Genomic DNA, 21978 nt, shown 5'->3' on the forward strand with positions numbered 1-21978 from the left:
CTGGGAGAGTGTGGGTGGCTGGGGTGGCTGGGGGGTGTGGGTGCCAGGCTGCACCGGGCCCTGGAGAGCATGCAGTGCCTTCCTGGGTGAGGGGCAGTCATTCGAGACCAGGAGTGAGAGAATGGCAACTCTCAGTGTGTGCTTTGTAAAGACCACTCTGGCCATGGGGGCAGAGAGTTAAAAAGAGTCTGGTTCAGGGGGGATATGGTCAGGGCAGCTGGGAGGCCAGGGAGGAGGCTGCTGTGCTCCCGGGAGGGGAGAGGGTGGTGGGTGGTGCTGGCGGTGGCAACAGAGAGGCCTTTGCAGGTGGCCTTGACGGAGGAGCAAAGAGATGAAATAACACTCCTGTTTCAGGTGAGGAGGATCCAGGTTCCGCATGAGGAGCGAGGGACTTCCCCAAGGAAGGGCCTGCTGGCTGAGAGAGGCGGATCTCTCCCCCAGCCAGTGGGTACTTGCAGGAGGGGCTGCCTGCCTCCCAACAAGAGGAGAGGCAGAGGGTAGAGAAGGAGGGGCTCATCCAGGAGATCCCCTGCTCCCAGCACAGACAGCTCACCCCTCAGTGTGGCCTGCACCTGCCCTGCTGTCCCGGGGTAGAAGGGAGGTGTGCAGCTCTGAGAAGCCACAACAGCCCCCAGCTTGACAGCCAGGGCCCCGGAGCCGCGCAGTTTCACATTGACGAGATGCGTCCCACTCAGGGTCTTTGTGTGAGCAAAACGTTCTTTTTCTGATTCCATTCTTTTTCATACAAAGAAAAAGTCTCATAAAAGGGCCCAAAGCCACAGCGATTCGTCTCCAACTCATTTCAGAGTTTCAATTATCTAAATTATTGCTTTGCCCTGGCAGACAAGGAAGAGGCTCTATTTTTAAAGTCACTGGGAGATAAGTGCCGGGTTGCCTCCCCTGTCAACAATGCATAAGAATTTTGATCAGGCGCTCATCACGTTTCAATAGCAGCAACAATGGCAGCCACCGGGGTCCCGGCGATTTTATTTTTAGCCTGAAAATCACAAAGGAGGAGCCAGGAGATTTCACACGGCAGCCTGGGCTTTTGAATGTCGCCTCTGCAAGGCCAGCCAAAAATCGTGCTTGGCTCCCCGCGAGCTGGGAGAGTCCGAGTGGGAGGGCCACTTGGCTGGGAGCGGAAGGAGCAGCCTCTGGCACCGGCTTCGTGCATCCTTTGCGCATCCATCCACGATGCTCCATTAGCTCCTTCGGCAGATGGCCGGGTCTCCGCAGGGAAGGAAGAGCCGGTGCTACGCGGTCTCTGTCGGCAGGGGCGCTAGTTCCCAGCTGAGGGGCAAGGGCCCTGCAGGAGAGAGACGGGGGATGCCAGGAGGCACAGGGAGACATGTAGGCCTGACAGTTATCACAGGCGGCTTCCGGGAGGAGGCAGCACAGTCTGAGCCTGGGGAAACAAATCTCACCTTGATGGTTGCAGATGAGAGTGGGAAAGGGGAGGGAGGGTGTCCCCGGGTGTGGAGAAGCAAAAGCAAAGAGCTGGAGACCGAGAAGAGCAGGGAGCCTGGGTGGGCAGTGAGTGCAGCACAGAAGAGGGAAGTGAGAAGAGACGGGACAGAGACTGAGCATGCACACAGAAGGACGCGGGCGATTCGGAGGATGGCGGGTGACAAGGAAGGCTCATGAGCAGAGGCGCGGAGGGCTGGTGCTGGGCTGGACCTAGGTCCTGGGGAGGCCAGGCTACATAATGTCCCAGAGGAGGTCACGTCCAGGGTTGAGGTCAGCCCTGTGAGTATCTGCCAGCCGGCTGAGGAGCAGTGGGGGAGTGAGGTGCTGCCTGGGCCCTGCTCTCTGCGGGTCAGGGGGTCTTAGAGACAAGAGGGACCCTTCCTGCTGATTCAGTCAGACCAGGGTTTCACTGGCAGGGCACTGGGAGGCTCACGGAAGGGCCAGGAAGGCTTGAGGTCCAGGCTCGGTGGCAGGTTAGACGGAGAAGCCACCCAGCCAGATGTGCAGGCACAGCGAGGGCACCACGGCTGCCCTCAGAGACTGCAGCTCGTACCCTGGCAGTTGCCAGCTCAGAACCCCAGCTGTGGGCACTGCCACTGAGACCGGAGCAGCCTGTTCTCCTGGGTCACAGCTTCTCTGGACCTCCATGTCCTGGGATATTGGCCTGGCTGGTTGAGTCAGGGACACGTGCCCACATCCTAGCTATAGGGCTGGGAAAGTGATTCCGTGTGTCTGACTTCTATACTGGAAAGAAACACAGAGAGGGGTCCAGGTGCTGGCAGCCAGAAGACCCCACAGGTGTCAGCTGTGCAGGGTCACAAAGGGGAGCACCGGCTGGCGATAGGGGAAGCTGCTGTGAGCCTGCACTGTGGTCTCTGCAGGGAAGGTCAGGTGCGGGGCAGGCAGGGTGCGCAGACCTGGTTTGGCTCGTTGGAATAATTTTGGTGGGTGAATCATTTCAGTAGGCTCTGGGCAATGTGGGTGGTCAGGTGCTGGTGACTCAGCCTCTTGTAGACACAGCCAGTAGACACACAACTTGTCTTAGGTGATTTAGGGCAGGGGACTAGTGTCCTGGGCTGCGTGGGCCTGATGATGGCAGGTGAGTGGTCTTTGGGCGCTGGGTGGGCCGGCTGCATTGGAACAGCACTCTGCATGGGAGCTTCCATCCCTAGGGAGTGGCCAGCCTCTCCTAGTCAGCCCTGGGAGGGGCCAGCCTCTCCTGCTCAGCCCTGGGAGGGGCAGCCACTCCTGCTCAGCTCTGGGAGGGGCAGCTTCTCCTGGTCAGCCCTGGGAGGGGCAGCCGCTCCTGGTCAGCAAGGCGTCTCCGTCAAAGCATGGTAAAATATGCAAAATGGAAAGCACAATGAATACAGTGCTTTCCTCTCCAGCCTCTGCTGTTCTTGGGCTGGGCGGGAGATTCCTGTGGGGAAGAAGGCAGCTCTGCCAGGGCTTAAGCCTCAGCTCCCTGTTGGCAGTCTTGTCCTCCTGCCCTCGTGCCTGGTCCTGCCCGTGCTGACAACTTGCTCATGTAATTGCTCCAGGTGCCTGGCCTGGCTGCAGGCCTGTGGACCCAGCTTCCAAGCCTGGAGTCTCTGTCCTTACCTCCTGACCTCCTGGCAGGCTTAGGTCTTACGGACCTGGGAGCACACACCAGGTCCCCAGCCCTGTGGGAACACCCACCATTGACAGAGCCTGGGGTCTGCTCCTCAGACCCTTACAGCCTGGAGACCCCTTTGTCCCTGGCCCTGGAGTGAGGCTCGGGTTTGAGGATGGCTGAATCGTGACCTCACTCTTGGGTTCTGGGCCTCTGGGACAGATACATTCATCCACAGAACCCTAAGTCAAGGCGGGAGGTGCTGTCATTGAGAAAGGCCTTGCAAGCACCGAGTGGCCTCATTTCCAGTGTGCTGGGAAGTGCGAGGGGTTCCGCCTGAGTCAGGTAGGTGGGGTTGGGAGCAGAGGGAGAGAGAAGCAGATGCTCAGGAGCTGGGCTGAGGTGTGCTCAGGAGGGGACTTTGGGGGAGTCAGATTTTGGGGGACAGCGTGGTAGAGAAGAGAGTAATCCTGAAGACCTGGCCTCTTGGGCACTGGGACCTGCAATGTCAATCTCCTCCCTGCCCACCCAACCTATCCACATGTGACCTCCACACCGGGCACTTTCCAGGGACTGCCACGTCCCTAACAAAGCCCTGAACTCAGAGACCCAGAATGCTGACCCCGTCGCCTCCCTATGCCTCAGCCTCTTGGGTGTGTCCAACTGGATGAGACCCCTGGCAGGCTGGCTGTGGGTGCCAGAGGTCACAGGGCTAAGCCCTGACACGTGGTCCAGCCTGAGTCTGTTCCTTCTGAGAGGCTCCGACCTGCCAAGACCCAGGTCTGACCTGGCCTCTCCGCTGCCTCAGCCTCTCAACTGACAGAACAGAAGGAAGACGTGTTGGGAAACAGCCCAGGGTGCTGGTGCTCCTGCCTCCTGTAGACACAGCTAGTAGATACACAACCTAAAGCAAGACACACACACACACACACACACACACACACACACACACACACACACACACACACACTCTGTTCCTGCCTTGCACCCAGCCAACCTAGGCATTAGGGATGGGGAGAGTCCCATGACTCAGGTCTGAGGCCCTCCGAGGCTTGCAGCCCCTTCCTTGGTGCTTAATGCAAAATCCTCTGCAGACACTTCTGCATTCTGCATTCTCCATGTCATGGCTCATCTCATGAGGCACTGCTTGGGCCTGGTCTGCGTCCACCCCTGGGTTGCACCGCATCAACTGTACGATGATTAGGGAGCATGTGGCATTCTCTTGGTGCCTGTATCAGAGCTGCCCAGCCCCTGGGAGGGCACTGTCCAGGAAAACCTGTCTCCTTGCAGTAGACTGTGAGCAGCTGGCCCTCCCTTGTTTCTTTCCGTGTGAAGATGAACAGCGTGCACGGAGCAGCTCCATCACCAAACCTCCTTCCCCGCTCCTCGGAGGATGGAGTCTTTCCTCAGTGCCTCACTTAACAGCCTGCCTGACAAGGAGTGATTGGCCCAATGGGCTAGGAGATTAGCTCATTTTTAGGAGGATTCAGGGTTTCTGTTTATCATGCTCCCCCAACTGTGCTTCCTGGAGTGACTGATGGGGTAAGGAAGATGAGGGGCTGGTCAGAGGCAGCCGAACCACAGGGAGCTCTCCATTTTCTTCTAGACTTTCCCCACCCCAGCCCAACCCTAGCTGCTCACTATGGATACAGGTCAAGAGAGGGAGGGGTTCGGTTGAGGGTGGGCTGGCCTTGGGGCCAGCTTCCAGGGGAGGGAGGCAGGGCAAGATGAGGCTTGTACTGGAGGCAGCCAGGGCTGGGCAGTGGGCCTCAGAAGCCCTCGAGGAGGTGGTCTTGATGTTGGAGCCCTGGCTCTAGGCATGGGGGTAGCATGCTTGTCTTGCATTTTGAGAAGATCACAGTGAACACAGCATGAAGGGAGCTGGCAGTGGACATACTGTGATGCAGGAAGCCAAGTAGGAGATGAGTCCAGATGACGGGAAAGCTGGGATTGTCGAGGGGACTTAGGAGTGGCTTCCCTGAACCAGGACAGAGCTGATGATTCATGAAATAGTGGTGCCAGTGCATCACTGGGCTGCAGTGTACAGCTGTCTACCTCTCTACTCATGTTAGATGCAATTCACAGAGCTGAAAACAAGAAAGGTTTTCTGGCCTGCTCACCCCTATGTTGAAAATGATACTTAGCATAGTGAAAACATGGAGTTTTGGTATTAAACATGGTTGGATCTCACTTTTTCTTTTTTGAAAGATCTTGGACATGTTAGGTGAGACCCTGGACTCGCCTAAGCTTTTATACCCACTTCTGGCCCAGACAGCTCCTAAAACACACCCCTGCCTCATAAGGCTACAGATGCTTCCTGCCTGTCTCAGCAGGTTAAGTAACAGCCTCACTCCACAGTCTGGACGTTAGCACAAGTTGGGGGACTAGACCTTCCACACTCCTGACCTGCAGATGAGCATTACTGATGAGGAGGTCAACCCAAGATGCTAGGCCTTTCACAAGAAATCAACAGACAATGGCTTTGAACTATGGATGATCAATATGGACTGTGGATTGTTAATGTGGTCTGTGGATGATCAAAATGGACTATGGATGGTCGGTGTGGTCTATGGAGGGTCAGTGTGGGCTATGGAGGGTCGGTGTGGACTATGGAGGGTCAGTGTGGACTATGGAGGGTCGGTGTGGTCTATGGGTGGACAATGTGGTCTATGGGTGGTCAGTGTGGACCATGGGTGGTCAGTGTGGACCATGGAGCGTCAGTGTGGACCATGGAGGGTCAGTGTGGTCTATGGAGGGTCAGTGTGGAGTATGGAGGGTCAGTGTGGTCTATGGAGGGTCAGTGTGGGCTATGGATGATCGGTGTGGACTATGGAGGGTCAGTGTGGACTATGGAGGGTCAGTGTGGACTGTGGATGGTCAGTGACTATGGACAATCAATGCAGACTATGGTTGGCCAACGTGAAGGGAGAATTCAGTCCCTGCCAGAGTAGAGAGTTGAGTCTTGTGGCCCTCAGGATGGATTCAGCACCAGAGTGTGAGAATGTAGTAAGATAGACTTGGTCACAATATATAGGAGAGCTGCCTAGCACAAGATCCATCTTCAGTCATAGGGCTAGCTCAAAGGTACTGAGGTCCCTGTTACTGGAGGTGTTCAAGCAGAAGCTATATAAACAGAAGGTTGCTGAAGACATTCTTGTACAGTAAAAACAAAAAACAAAAACCAAAACAAAACAAAAAAACGTTGAATGAAAATCTAATCCAACCTCCAACATCTCTTCCAGTTCCAAGTTTAAAAAATGTTTCTTGATCTTTGCAGGATCCTCTCCACTTGCCTATCCCTCTGGTGCCCCTAGTTTCTGTCTTTAGTCTTTCTCCCTTCCCCTCCCTCCCCTCCTCCACTCCTCTCTTTTCTTCACCTCTCTATCTGCTCATTTTGGCACCATCTTATCCACAGACTCAGTTAACCTGTTTGTTGAAGATTCTTACCTGCCCTTTTAGCCTCTCCTTTAAGTTGTGTCTGTCCCAGCCCGTAGCCAATTGCCTTTGGAGCATCTTCTCTTGGGCATTACAATGGTGATAAAGGTCAGTGTGTCCAAACTGAGTTATGGATCCCTCTAAGTCTTCTCTCCCAGAGGCATAGTCTCTGTGAAAGACCCCTCTATAGATCCAGTGTCATGGCTGGCTCTGTGCTGTGTCTCACCCACCCTCTTGGCCTCGCAAGTTCTCTTTCTGGATGTCTACTCTGACTCCCCCAAACTCACCAGTGCCACTTCCTGTCACTCTCGTTCCTCTGAACACATCACACCTCTGCCTCAGGAGGTCCTGGCTTCCCATAGCCCAAGGAGGAAGCCCAACATCTTCACTTTCAAATATGGTCTTTTGCCTTTACTGACTTTTCTCCTCTCTGTTGGCAGAGAACCAACATCCTCTCTGCCCCATGAGGCCCTCACCCCAGGTTTCCTGGACAGCATGGGGTCCCAGGGGTACTGCAGTCCCTCATTTCTATGGCTCCTTTGCAAGTTCTGTTACCTCTGCTTCTGGCGCCACCACTCCAGGAATCCCTCCTTCCTCCAGCCTTGATAAGTGGCTGCTCATGCTTCCAAGTTCAGCTGAAGCAGCATCTTCTCCCCAGGCCTTTCCTGCACATGCTCCCTCCAGACTCATGCTGTGCTCTCTGCTTCTTCTGAACTTCCCTCTGCCCCCTTCTGCCCATAGTGCGATGATGGCTCAGCACTCTGACCTGGACTCTGGGGGAGAGGAGGGGCCTGACCACCTCCAGCCAGCACCATGTTCCAACTCAGCTTACCCAAAGCCCCTTCCTCGGAGGAAGCCCCTGTCTGCTTTCCCAGACCTGTGGCAGGTGTGCTGCCCCACAAGACCTCATAGGAAGTGTGGCCATGGCTTCCTGCCTGAAGCTAGTGTCCTATAGTGGCACCCATAGTCCTGCCATCACATCTAGCAAGTGGTGGGCCTCAGGATCATGGAAGAAATATCTGTTCCTCTTAAGAGGCCACTGAGAGAAGCACCGCTCCTGTATCTCTGTTTTGTGCCTGTAGTCAGGTCTCAGGGCATTCCCTGCACCCAAGCCCAGTGTCCCAAGGGGGTCACATTTCTGTCTGTCTATGGCCCACCCTACCAGGCAACAAACAAAGCAGAGCCATGAGAGTCTCCAGATTACACCAAGCCACCGGATGAACGGGCTCCATGTCCACGCAAGCCAAGTGTGGGCAGAGCTGCCGACCACAAGAGAAAGGAACAGCTGGATCAGCACAGGACCAAGTGGTCTCTATCATTGCCGTTGAGAGGTGTGGGCTAGGAGGGCACACATTGCAGTGTGTGGAAGCCAGGTCAGGTGCCCCTGAAGCCTTCTCTGAGGGCTCTGTGGGCCCTACTCCCAGGCAGGGTCTCAGGGGCTGTGAGGTGCCGTGGGACTGACGTCCCGGGTAGAGGCTGCCTCTGCGTGGCTCCTGCTGCTGCACTCACAGCACAGCTGAAATCATAACCACGGCCTTGGGGGGTAAGTTGTGTGCCACTTAGCTCCCATCCCAGGCACACAGGTGGTGAAGAGCCAAGACCTGCATCCTTCCCTCAGTCCCTGGAGCAAGAGCAGGCACTGGCTGGGAATGTTCCAGTGGCTCTCCTAGCATAGAAGAGTCAGGGCCGTGGGATTCTGCTTCATCACACGAGGTGCATGTTGGGTGCAGTGCACATGCCATGGCATCTGAGCTCACCCCAAGCTGTGCCTCCAGGAGGAGCCTGGTGCCAGGTAAAGAATGTGCCCAGGCGCGTGGCGGGACACAGCACCCTCAGGTGGGCAGCATCGCCCGCTCATGCAGCATCTGCAGGCTGAAGAAGTGTTTTGACTCAGCCTTGAGCTGTGACCTTGGGTGAGTCACAAGGCTCTCCACGTTTCTTGTCCTCATCAGCAAGGAGAGGCTAGTGACGCCATCCTCCCATGTGCTACAGATGCCCTGCCATGGGGTCCTTGCCACAGCCCTGGAGGAAGGGGCAGGAGCCTTGATGCCCACCTGCCTTGGTAGACATGCAGATGGCTGAGAGGGCTGAGGACCCAGGGCTAAGGGCAGTGTTAGGGAGCGGTTACTGGGGTGCTCCTGGGGTCTCTGCCTGGGCCTCCTTACGTCCTCAGCCTCTCTGTACGTAGCTCCCTCTTGGGTCAAATATGAAGGGGCATCCTGCCCCAAAGGCCTCCTCAGAAGGGTGCTGTGAGATGAAAAGGGAAACATGATCCCAAAAGGGCTTCGAGGGAGCCACCAAGGTGCTGGGCCACTGCCTTCAGCTCTGCAAGTCTAGGCAAGGGCATCATGATGACCAAGCAGGGCTGCAGCCGGAGATGGCTCAGCCCAGGGGGCATGGGTGTCTGCTATGGAATACACTCAGAAGTGGCTGGCAGGCAAAAATTGGGGCCGCCCAGAGCACTGTGAACCTAAATGCAGGTCTCCTTGCACCAGGCCTGGCCTTTCCTCACCTCTGCTGAGGGCAGGGCCTGCTGCCAGAGTGGCCCCCACTCCAGGGCACACAAGGGCTGAGCCCTGAGGGAGCAGCTGGTGCACAGAATGCTTGGCTGCTGCATGGGGCAGAGGGTGGAGGGGTGCGCTTATGTCAACCAGGGACAGCCTAGCCAGACAGTGCTGGCTCTCGGCTGCATAGGAAGCACAGGCTTTGCAGCCAGATAGGCTGGAAGGAGCTGAAATCCTGTGTCTGTGGCTTCCGAGCTGTGTAACCCTGGGTGTGTCTTCGGCCTTTATGATTGCAGGGAGCATGCCTTTCCCCACTGGGTTGTGTGCAGCTGTGAGTGGCAGAGCAGAGATCAACTAAACACACAGGCTGTGTTGATTGACGCTGAGATGCTGCAGATGCACTGATATTTTAGGTATTCCTAAAAAGAAACAAACCCGATGGTTACATGGTAAGGCAGCATTGATTGTGAGCTGTATCCTGGTTTCCGAGCTGTTCAGATGTGAACAGATACGTTCATCACCGGAGGGGAGGACACTCCAGAATATTCATTCCCGAAGCAGTATTCACATTTCTGAGAGGCCTTGATGGGAACATGGAGCAAATATGCCAGAAACGGGACTGCAGGGTGAGGTTCCCGGGAGATGGACTTGCTCAGTGTGAAGAAGCAGCCTCTGGGAGTCACGGGGTTTCACGGTGAAATGGCTGCTTTGCAAGGAATTGATCTCCCCAAACCCTGGGAATGTTCAATCCAGACTCAGTGGGGTCCAAAGAACTCAAGAACTGGCCAGAGACTGCCCTGAGTGCCCGCTCATGTCCTTTTGCCTCCAAGACTCACTTCTGTAGACATGAACCTGAGCTTACGAAGGTGGGTAGATCAGATGGCCTCTCACAGTACCTTCCAGCTCTAAGTGCCCAGGGCCTCAGGCTGCCTGTCAGCATTCCTGTCTTGCTGTTGGCTGGTATTTTGACTTAGGAAATGGGTGGTTAATGAAAAAGAGACACAGGAGCTTCCTGAGAAGGGACTGAGGTTACTGCCTGCCCAAGGAAGACAGCTGCTAATTACCAGCTCCAGCTGGCAGCCCAGGGGGGACCATGCTGAAGGCAAAGAGACGGACAGAGGAGAGGACCCAGAGAAGGGAGGTCCTGCTCTGGAGCCTTCCAGACTCCAGCCCTGGCCCTGGGGAGGCCCCGAGTGATGGGTGGGGAACTGAGGCCACCCTCCCTGCTATGTCGTTCTTGAGCAGGCCTGGGTGAGGCTATCAATAGAGCTGTTGGGTCCATCTGATCACCAGCTCCATACCGTCTGTGATCTTCAGCTGACCTTGACTGTTACCTTTGACCAACACACATGTCTTCCCCACACACGGGCTTCTGTCCACTTGGCCAATCACCCTTCTCTGACTCTCGTCTGCATCGGGAGCTTATTCCTGTTGAGCTCTTGTCACCATTCCTGCAGACAGGCAGCAGATGGCTGCCACGATTCCATTTCCAGTCCCTGCCAGGGGCCAGTGCCTTGCGAGGCAGGCCATGAAGGCTGTCCCACTTACGCTTGGGATAGCACAGTGAGGGGGCTACGACAATTCTCACTGTGCAAACGAGGAAGCCAGGCTTGGGAGTTAAACAGCAGGCCGATGTCATCGGCAGAAGCTCCCAGAGACTTGGGTGGACGGGTCTGCAGCTCTAGAGGTTAAACAGCAGGTCCGTGTCCATTGGCAGAAGTCCCTAGAGCCTGGGGTGGCTGCGTCTGCAGCTCCCTGGCTGGGTGCTGTGCCATGCTGCCTTCCTCTGGGGTCCTGGTGCCTCTGGGAGCCCCACCCCTCTTGACACTCCTGTCCTGGCCACACTACGCTTCATCTTCCTCCTCTCAGCCAAGAGCACCTGGAGCCTGGGCCCAGGTCCTCACTGAGCCTGGCCTCTCCCCAAGGCAGGCTCCGAGTGTGCGAGATTCCCCTGCTCTCCCTGGCCCAGAGCCACAGCCCTCCTACTGCCCTGGAAGGTGGCACCACCTGAGGGACATTCTGCCCTCCCTGCCCCGGGGTCTCCCATCAGGGTTTGTTCTGCCTAATTCCCAGCCCTGCAGCCCTGCTCCCTCAGACGCCACCTTCTGCTTGCTCTACTGGAGTCTGTCCAGCACCTGCACCAGGTGCTCACCTCCCCACTCCACCTGCCTGGGGAGCACCCAGCACGGACTCCCCCCACTCATTCTTCCCCATCCAGCTTGATTCTATGGGGTCCCACTGTGCAGACACCCCAAACATCTCAGGAGCCAGTGCATTCTGCCAACCTTGGTGAGGTCAGATTTCAGTGGCCAGGAAGTTTCCTCTCGACCTCAAATCACTCCCTCACCTCAAAGGTCCCAAAACCTTCACCTGATAGGAGGCAAGGGGGAGCCCAACCCCCAGCCACCCTCGATCCTTCCATATCGGCCTCTCGGGGCTGTTGGGGCAGAGAGCTGTCTCTTGGCTCTGGAGGCCGGAAGTGCAGTGGGGCATCAGCAAGGCTGCCTCTTTCTGCCGGCTCCGGGGAGGATCCGCCCCGGTCCTCCCCCCCAGCTCCAGCTAGCCTTGGCCTTCCTGGGTTGTGGAGGCATCACTCAACCTCAGCCTCTGCTGTCACACGACGTCTCCCTGGGTCTCTGTTTTCTCTTCTTATAAGGACACCAGCCACTGGATTTAGGACCCACCTTGGTCTGGTATGGATTCATCTTACATAATTACATATGTAAAAACCCCATTTCCAAATAAGATTCTAAAGTTGGTGGTGGACATGAATCTCTGGGGACACTGTTCTATCCGGGACACCCTCACATGGCTCTGCCCTCCTGGGTTCTCTCCAGCTCCTTCTCCCACGGTCACCGTGTCCGCTCATGTTCTGGCTCAAGGACCCAGTTCCTTACTGTGCCTCACATCAGCTCCCACAGCCCAGCTTAGGGGTGCCTTGGCTCCATCCTTGAGGGTGTGATGCCTTGGGGCCACCAGGACTCAGGGCCCCAGAATTATGTCCAAGAAACACTCAGAAAAGAGAACTAGCAACCCTGGTGTCACCCCTGGGAGCTGACTTCAGGAGTGTGAGGAGGGGCTTCCCGCCTTCGGGCTGTCTGACAATGGACAACCGCAGACGGACGTTAAAGAAGGGGCTCAGGGAGCTGAGAATCTGCAGGAAGTGCACTCAGCTACCCGGGAGACTCCACTACCTCTTCAAACCGGGAAGGTCCCTGGAATTCCCATCCCCACCTCCCCACCCCACCCTGCCTGGAAGGTGTGATTGTGCTTACTGTCATCGGCGTTAGAACAGTAGCCTGGCACTTGATGCCCCTTTATTCTTCTCCAAGCCCCTCTTCTCATCAGTGGCCTCCCGTGGTCCTCCCAGGGCTGGGAGGGTGGCAGCGTGGGAGTCATTGCTCTCCCTTTCAGAAGACACTGCCACAGGGCACCTTCCTCCAGCTGCCACCCGCTGTGGGCTGTTCTCTCCCAGGAGGCACCAGCTCCCAGCAGACAGTGCCGTCCTTCCTATCAGCATCCCCGGCTCCTGGGCTGGTGGTGCTGAAGGGAGGAGTCTTGTCGCCTGGCCTCACTGCAAGCTGGTGACGGATCTGAGTCTCTCGTCTCTTAGTCCAGAATCTTCTAAGCCTTGCTATTGGCTTTCCTTGTTCCTTATTTTGGAGACGGGACTTACAGCCAAAAGCTACTCTGATCTGTTGAGGGGAAATGGAAGCACCATGGTTTGGGCAGGATGGGGGCTGCCTCGCCCAAAACCCCCGACACAAACCCCTTCTCAGGGGTGGCTGGGCAGCCTCAGGGGCAAGGAGCCCTATGGGGCATTGGAATAGAGCCTTCTGGGTGAGAGAAACTTTCCCCTAACATCCCAGAGAGGGACTGCCCTATGCACAGGGGGCCTGCATCTGCTCCTGGTGACCCTGTCCTCCTCCTCCCCAAAGAAGCAACCCCTTTGGAAGCCCCTTTCTGAGTCGCCCCTTGAGTCTGTGTGCCTGCAACCCCATAATACTCACCTGGATGGGTTCTCGGAGACCCCCCCCTTCACCCGCCTAGCTCCCCCCACTCTGCAGATTCTAATGCCATACGGTGCTTTGAGGCGCTCTGGAGGTTCTCATGCTCAGCCCCAGCCGGCACCTGCTTGCAGTGGGTCTAATGAGGAGGGGCTTCTGGCCACTGGTCCCAGGGGAGTCTTTGAAAGGACCAGCCTCCCCTTGTCAGCAAGGCAGCTGTCTCCCAGTACCCCAGCGTGTGGGAGGCTCTAAGCCCCACAAGGGTTTCCCCTGGAGAGGAAGGAGAGGCTCCAGAGAATGGGTGGGATTATACGAGCCCTTTGGGGCAGCCCCAGGCCAAATCGTAGCTTGAGCACTTGGTGGACTGGCAATCCTCTAGTTACCTGGGTGTCCCAAGCCTCCGTTTCCACCTGGTAATGGGAGCACCAATTGTTCTCAGCTCTTTATTTCATGTTCTCTTTTGAAAACCTACCATGGGCCGGGCGCGGTGGCTCAAGCCTGTAATCCCAGCACTTTGGGAGGCCGAGACGGGCGGATCACGAGGTCAGGAGATCGAGACCATCCTGGCGAACACAATGAAACCCCGTCTCTACTAAAAAATACCAAAAAAACTAGCCAGGCGAGGTGGCGGGCGCCTGTAATCCCAGCCACGTGGGAGGCTGAGGCAGGAGAATGGCGTGAACCCGGGAGGCGGAGCTTGCAGTGAGCTGAGATCTGGCCACTGCACTCCAGCCCGGGCGACAGAGTGAGACTCCGTCTCAAAAAAAAAAAAAAGAAAACCTACCATGTCTCAGGCACTGGGACACTGGACCTAGGAGTCTAGGACTTGTGGTAGGATCTGCTGGCACGAGTGTGGATGGCAGCTCGCACTGTCCCTGGGATGAGCCAGGGCACAGTAGGAAATTGTGCCTGTAGTTCTCAGCAGCAGCGTTGCAGAGAAGGCGGGTGTGCGCGGGAGCAGCCCTTCTGGATTCTCGAACTGTGAAGACGATGACAGCAACGGTAACAGCATCATCCACAACAACGATGGGGACAGCAGCCCTCGGCGCTGGGCCCTGCAGCAGGCGGCGCCTCCACCACTCTCATGTCACCCTTGACAGCTCTGGGATAGAGACACCAACATGAAGCCTTTTCACAGGGAAGTAAACGCATGCCTGGGGACGTGCGGGAGCGCTCAGGCGTCTGCCCCAAATCCCAACCTCCTGTGTCTGCAATAGAGGCACCAGGGACTCACCAGGTGGGACAGGGGCAGCCCACCCACCGTGGTGGGAGCTCTGAGACCCGGCTTCCTCTCCTGTGGACGGTCGCCCCTGGCTGCCCACCCCTGGGAAACAGAGGGCTTCCTTAAACATCTACCATGTTTCTGTGGGGTGGAGGCCTCATGGGCCTTTGCTCCCCAAGCTTTAGAAGGCCACCCATGAGCATGAAAACAGGACCCCCAGCCCAGATGGCGCCACCTGCAGGCACACACGAACACACGGACACACGGACACACGGACACACGAGCACACGAACACATGGACACACGGACACACGAACACGCGAACACACGGACACACGAGCACATGAACACACGAACACACGTGTGGGCTTGCACATGTATGCATGCTATGCTACGCTTGGTCACAGGACCACATGAGCTTCTTTTTTGCCTTGAGCAAAGCTGAAGGCCAAGGAGAGGAAATGAGGTGGCACAGGAAAGCGTTTTTCCCGGTAATCACCACACCTTGTGTAATGTAATGAGCCGTGGAGGGGCCCGGATGGAACATTTAGGCGGAGTTATTGAATGTTTCCTCGTAGTTCATTCAGTCGTAGGAATTAATTGATTTATGGGATGGAAGAGTGAGCATGTGTGTCTTTGTTAATATGGTTTTCCTTCGTGTGAAAGCAGAGAGGCTGGGCTGCCGGCTGGGCGTGGGCCTCACCTGTTTTCAGACTGGCCAGGCCCACAGAGCAGAGCCAGACGGGTGCCGGCAGGCATCACCCTCTGAGATTAAAAGCCGAGAAGCCACCCAGAGGGTGTGGGGAGGTGGTGCGCACATGTGAGCACAGGCACCTGTGAGGGTAGACACCTGTGAGCTCAGGCATGTGTGAGAGCAGGCATCCGTGAGCACGGCACCTGTGAGCATAGGCACCTGTGAGCTCAGGCACCCGTGAGCGTAAACACCTGTGAGCTCAGGCATCCGTGAGCACGGCACCTGTGAGCTCAGGCACCCATGAGCATAGGCACCTGTGAGCTCAGGCACGTGTGAGAGCAGGCACCGTGAGCACAGGCACCTGTGAGCATAGGCACCTGTGAGCTTAGGCATCCGTGAGCACGGCACCTGTGAGCTTAGGCACCTGTGAGCATAGACACCTGTGAGCTCAGGCACGTGTGAGAGCAGGCATCCATGAGTGCAGGCACCATGAGCGCAGGCATGTGTGAGGTAAGTACAATCTCTTGCTCACTCTCCCTAAGTGAGTGATGCCTTCTGTCACGGGGATGATGCAACAAGAAGGCCCCCACCAGATGCAGCCCCCTGACCTTGGACATCTCAGCCTCCAGAACTGTAAGAAATCAACCTCTATTCTTTCTGAAGTACTCAGTCTGTGGTATTCTGTGATAGCAGCACAAAATGAACTAAGACAGATCCATGATGTAAAAAATGAGGCCAGAATGGAATGTCACATCCCAGCACAAAACCTGACAATCCCATTGGATTCCATCAATAAGCCCCTCCTGGGTCAAGCAGGGGCCTGACGCAGCACGAGCCGGGGTGACATGGCCCCGCCTGCTGGAGACATGTGGCTCTCCCACTGCCCAGGACACCCTGGCTCGTGGCAGGGGGATGTGGGAGAAAAGCCTTCTTCCCTCCTCTTTCCCATCCAGAGCAACACTGGTCAGAGGCCTGGCTAGCTCTCAGTCTACCAGGAAACCAGGCCCTTTCTCCCAGAATTCCCTGTGGCGAAGGGAGCTGCCGCCCCGTCCCAGGGAAGGGGAGTCAAGGCAGCATGGTGTGGACAGGTTCTTCTGTGGTTGTGGTTCTGAAACACACACATGTGGGCACTGAGCCTCACCTGGCCACATTCTGGCCACAACTATCGCCTTCTTTCTCTGGACCTCAGTTTCCCCTCCTAGAGGCCACCTCCAGAGAACTAAATAAACCACTGTGCGTGAAATTCTATTTCAGTGTCCCCAGCACAGCGGCACCCAAAAGTCCCTGCTCCTTGCTCTACCTTCCTCCCAACCCAAGGGAGCCCCATCTTCCAAATGGCCACACTCAGAAGAACGTGTCCACAGGAGGATACCCCTTATTTCAGCTTGCACCAGGCTGCCTTCCTGCACACCTGAGCGTGCTGGCCCAGGGCCTGTGCTGCAGCCTCAATCCTTTCCCACTCTTCTGTCTCCATGTTTGCTGGTTATGTTGCTCTCTCTTCTGGTTGGCAGATTAAATGAAGGGAGATTTGCATAGCAATAAAAAGGTAATTAAAATCACAAACACATGAAAAGGCCATTATGAGATTCCTTGGAAGAGAGCCTCCACTGGTCAGGAAAGATACAGTAAGAGGGTGGGGGTGGAAAACCAATTAACCAAGCCTGTTAGCTGCCCATTATCAGCGTTGGGACTGCAAATATAAATATTAATTGCTGCAGGGCCAAATTGTTAACAGACAACCAAACTCACAAATATCTCGCGCACAGCTAATGGTGCCGAAGTGCATCATGGTGGTGGGGCTTTGAAGAGCTCGGGGTGGACACTGAGGGGGAAGCAGGTATGGCCACCACGGGTCTCCTGCTTCACATACGCTCATTGCAGACGCAACTGCACTTCCTGATAAGCATCGATTGCATTTTGAGGTCTGAATGATGATGTGTCAGGTTATCAGTTTATTCATTATTTACAACCACTTAGAAAGAATATGTGCGTGTCCATATACATACATATATATGGACATACATGCTGATAAAACTAATACACCCGTCAAGTTATTGTGCAGTCGATAATTAAATGAGAGCTCTCTTGACCAGCAGGAATCCTGGGGTGATCTCCTTTCTGAAGACAGTGGCTTCTTGTGTAATAACGTCAACAAATGACACCCCATTGGCCATAAACGGGCACTCGGAGCTCAGAAACAAAGTCCCCTGCTGTGGTTTCTCACAGCCTGGGTGCTCCCAGGCATTCTGCTGAGGGGTATAATGGCCCCTGCCCCGTGCTGTGATTCCACTCTGGAAAGCAATGGTGAAATCCCAGAGGCTACCTCTGTTCCAGAGAGAGGCTCTTTCCACCCCAGGGGAAGACCTGCCCAGCCGAATGGAGCACTGTCTGTGGGAGGTCAGAATTCAGGCCAGCTCCCTCTTTCCTCTCTCAGCCTTGCCAGTTGTGCCCGTGGACTCAGATCTGCCCAGATGCCACTCCAAGACAGGAGGAGCCACCACGGGGTCTGTGTCTCAGGGTCCAGGAAGCATAAAATTCATGGCACGTTCATGCAGCCAGGGCTGCTGTGCTCCATGAAGCCCAGGGAGTGCTCGGTTCCCAGAGAGACCTAAGTTAGACCCCCTCGCAGTCCTGCGCTCCTTGGATCATTCATTTATTCACTCATTCACTTCTTCCTTTCATGACTTGGTCATCGAGTGACCATTTCCCGAGGGTCCGCCCTGCAGACTGTGGGCAAGTGCTGAGGGGTGTGAGGTGAGTTAGGAGAGTCCCCAGCATCCCAGGCTTCGCTATCAAATGTTAGGATGTCTGTTTTCTCATCCGTTCTTCCTCTGTCCCTCTGCTGTGCTCTCTCTCCTTCCTTTCCTTCTTTCTCTCAACAAGTGTTATGGACCAAGCACTGCTTTTAGAGCTAAGCATGGAATAGTCAACAAGACAGAGTCTGCTCTCTCCGAGCCTGCGTTCAGCGGGAAGAGCAGACAATAAATAGAGAACATGTCGAGTGGTGACAAGTGCCATAAGACAAAGAAAATGATTGTAGAAGTGCTGTTTTCTGTCTGATAACTATGAGCCAAAAGGCCAGGAGGAGGTGTGAGGGCCACAGGGAGGAGGCCCCCGTGGGCTGTGGCTGGGAGGAGTGGGTCGCAGGGGCAGGGGGTAGCGTGCTGAAGAGACTGCAGGGGTGGTGTTTCACATCACGCAGGCCTTTCTAGGCCATCATGAAGACTTGGGCTGTGTTCTAGGCGGGGAGGGGCCCTTGGAAGGCATGAGCGTGACACGACTGTGCTTTCATGAGACCATCCTGGATGCTGCATTGAAACTAGTCTGGAGAGGGGGGAAAGTCAGAGACAGAGAGCAAAGGGAAGACATACAGAGAGGGAGGGCAAGAGACGGAGACAGAGAAAGGAAGCGAGCGAACACAGGAGACAGCACAATAATGCCAGTGAAATGCAGGTGCGTTTGGAGAGAAACATGTTAGTATGGAGGTAATGGGAAGTGTCTGGACACTTAAATATGTTTTGAAAATAGAGGCTGTGGGTTTTTCCTTTGAATTGGATATAATTGGTGTGATATGAAGAGAGGAGTTAAGAATATCTTCAAGGTTTTTAACGTGAGAACATGTGGAAAAGAATTGTCCTTTACCTGCTGGGGAAGAGCAGGCTAATTCGGGGAGGGGAGGAATGTTTGGTTTTGGCCACATTGCACCTGGGGGGGGCCTTAGACATCTAAGTGCTGTTTTGGTTAGACATTGGATATATAAATCTGGAGTTTAGAAAAGAATTCAGGCTGAGACAATTATTTTACTTGGGAAGAGAACTGAGAGAAAAAGCCTGGCCTGACACCACATCCCAGGAGAACTCCAGGTTCTGGAAGTCGGAACGCCGAGGAACCGCAGCAAAGGACACGGAGAAGAAGGACCTGGGGGATGGAGGAGAACCGGGAGCTGGGGTGTCTGGGAGGAATGCTTCAGAGACATGGCAAGGGGCCTCTGGCCAAATACGGATAACAGGTTGAGTTAAATAAGAGTTGAGAAATGGCTGCTGACAAGCGCTGCTGAGGTCAGATGTGGGAACACTCTGACCGGAGCAATGAAGGCGTTGATAGAAGCAGAAGGAAGCCACATGGACAGATGATGTGCTGGAGGGGTCTTCTGTAAAGGGGAGGAGAGGGAAGGACAGTTGCTTTGAGGAATTCAGGGTCAGTTTATGTGTGCACACACACCCACACCCACACACACGCACCCACATACATGGAAGGTATTTATACATATTTCACATACACACACTTATGCATATATATATGCAAGAAGACATACACATTTCATATGTATGCAAGATATTTACAGCAGAATTTTATAAAACCATAAGGTGGGGAAATTTGATGATGCAAGGGACAGAGGCAAGGTATTGTCTGGAAATGGCAGCTTCAGGAGAGAGCAGGACCCCACGGCACCACAGAGGAAGCATTTATGACCTTCGACAGTGAGGTGAAACAAATAGAGAAGGGAGACTTGGTTCTAACATCCAAAAATCGGATTGGGAGATCGACAGTCGTGGTTCCTCTTAGTTCAATCTGAACCCGTCTGAGGTTCTTCCGATAGATCCTGAAGTTACAGATGAGAAAATAAAAAACAGGCTTTGGCAGTTATCCATATTGGTGCATCCTGACAAAAATTGAGATGATGTTGACAGCGTAAAAGGCTTTTGAAGCTGCAGACAAAGCTTGCAAGTTGCTACTGGACCAGGAGCAAAAGAAGACGGTCCTGGATGTAATTCAGGCAGGAAAGGAATTCGTGGAACACAGTGTGAAAGAGTGAAAAAAAAAAACAATTAAACAAGGAAGGAAAACCTACCAGTTTAGCAGAGGATGATCCTGAGCTGTTCAAACAAGCTGTGTATATACAGACAATGAAACTCTTTGCCGAGCAGGAAATTAAAAGGAAAGAGAGAGAAGCCAAAGAGATGCATGAAAGGAAACGACAAAGGGAAGAAGACATTGAAGCTCAAGAAAAAGCCAAATGAGAAAGAGAGCGGCAGAAAAACTTTGAAGAAAGTCGAGATGGTCGTGTGGACAGCTGGCGAAACTTACAAGCCAATACAAAGCGGAAGAAGGAGAAGAAAAACCCGACCTTCCTGAGACCACCAAAAGTAAAAATGAAGCCGCGTGAATGACCACCCAGGGTCACAGCACAGAACCTTCCCCCTGCTCTCTCCTCTCCTGCTTCCAAGACTCATTCTTTCCTCCCACTTCCACCCCAACATAGAGTAGTATTTGCTTTTTAGTCCATTTTGTTTTCAATACAATTTAATATCGAACAGAGTAATTCTTTTGTGCATTGAAATGAGGGGCTTGGTTTAAACAAAAGACCTTCCCCTTTCCCTACCCCTAGAACCTCCGGAATTGGAGGGTGTTGCCTCCTCTTCCCACAGCCTGTAACTTAATGTTCTTTTCTTCACTGAATTATGATGGTTAGAGGCTTCATGGATAGCTTGTGGAAATCATCCAATTAAACATATTGCTTAAAATGGCATTTGTGACTTCAGAGACAAGCCTGGAAGGGGCACCTCAGGAAGCTGCTTTGCTTCAGTTGCTCACTTCTGGGTGTGCTCCCTTCAAAGCCCCAGATGAGACAGGGAACCCTGCTGCCCTGATGCCCTGTGGTGTTCAGCATGTGCTCTCCCATCTACTGACCTCTCAGCCTGGCATGAGGCACACGCCGCCCAAACCTTTCACTTTCCGAAGAGCTAGCCATCCTCCACTCCGTACCATGCTGTCCTAGCCTGCCAGCATTTGTTAGTGGTGATATTCTTTATGTATAACAAACTTTTATACCCCCGCAAGAAAATGTATTGTCCAGTGACCCCAAGAAACAGGTAAATACCCTGCGCTGATGGCTTCACTCAGCCCCGGGAGCTACAGACTCCCTCCGTGCCCAGGGTGCTGTCTGCGGTGCTGAAAGTGACTTTGCTTCCAGCCGAGATGACACTCGTGAACCCGGAGGAGGTGCTCGAACACGCGATTTATGGTTTGGCATTTGACTACAGCAGCCTAGATATTTAATTGGTATTTTGTCATCCGTTAAATCGTAAACATCACATTCTGTATTGGATCCCATCTGTACTGAAGAGGATGGAATCTGGAGGAAAGGGGGATGGGAGAGAGAGGAGGCTGGGTCTCTATACAGAGCCCAAAGCATGCCAGGCATGTTGCTAGTCGGTTCTCCTCGGTCATCTCAGATACCTCCACGGAAACCTGACAGGTGAGTCCCAGGATGGTCATTGCTCCGGTGTGGCTCAGGAAAGTTCGGAGCCTGGTTGTGCACTGCACGTGACAATATTTGAACCCAGCTCCGCCTACATGCCCTTATCACCTTGCATGACCTCAGTTGCCACCTACAGGACATGTTTCCCCCATATCCTTCCTCCACCTCCACTGCCGTGTTTCTCCCAGGGTCAGCAAGGAACAAGGCAGAGACGGGGTCACTCTGCCTGGCTGGGGGAACCCTGGGAAGGCTCAGGGTTTGTGTGGATTGTGAGCCTCAGGGAAGTAGGTTTACTCAGGGTCTCACAGTCACCACAAAATAATCAGTTTTCATCGAGTGCAAGAGCGCTCAGCATAATTGGCCATGGACTCACAACCGCCTTCTGGGCCCCCACCTCCTGTGCACCGCGGCATCAGCCTGCCCTCATCCCCCTTTGTCTTCAAGTGTCTGCCAAAGAGTGGGAGGCACTCCCTGGCTTCACCTCCTTTAGCTCCTCCCCTTACTCCTCCACAGATGTGCCCGTAACCCACGACCTACACATCCAACCCCACCTTGCACTGCTTCTTGATGGACCCAAGCTAACTCAGACAGGAGGCGCTAACCTGCCCTGGGGCTCCTGCACCAGAAGTGGCTGTCACCCAGGTCTCACCCAATGGCCTCCTCTCCTCTGTGTGTGTGTGTGTGTGTGTGTGCACGTGCACAGGTGTATGCTCTGGTGCTCAGTTCTGATCATCAGCCCCTGGGAACCCCTTTCCAGATGAGAATTTGATCAGCATTTTTTTAGTGAGAGTGA

The 21978-nt window shown here is 54.6% G+C and overlaps 1 pseudogene; it reads left to right on the top strand.

Annotated features, from left to right (window-relative positions):
• Positions 1–15412: 15412 nt before the first annotated feature.
• On the top strand, positions 15413–20094 carry LOC105509127 (annotated as a pseudogene).
• The last annotated feature ends 1884 nt before the right edge of the window (positions 20095–21978 follow it).

Source organism: Colobus angolensis, unplaced genomic scaffold (assembly GCF_000951035.1).
Source record: "Colobus angolensis palliatus isolate OR3802 unplaced genomic scaffold, Cang.pa_1.0 Scaffold17, whole genome shotgun sequence".
Lineage (NCBI taxonomy): Eukaryota > Metazoa > Chordata > Mammalia > Primates > Cercopithecidae > Colobus > Colobus angolensis.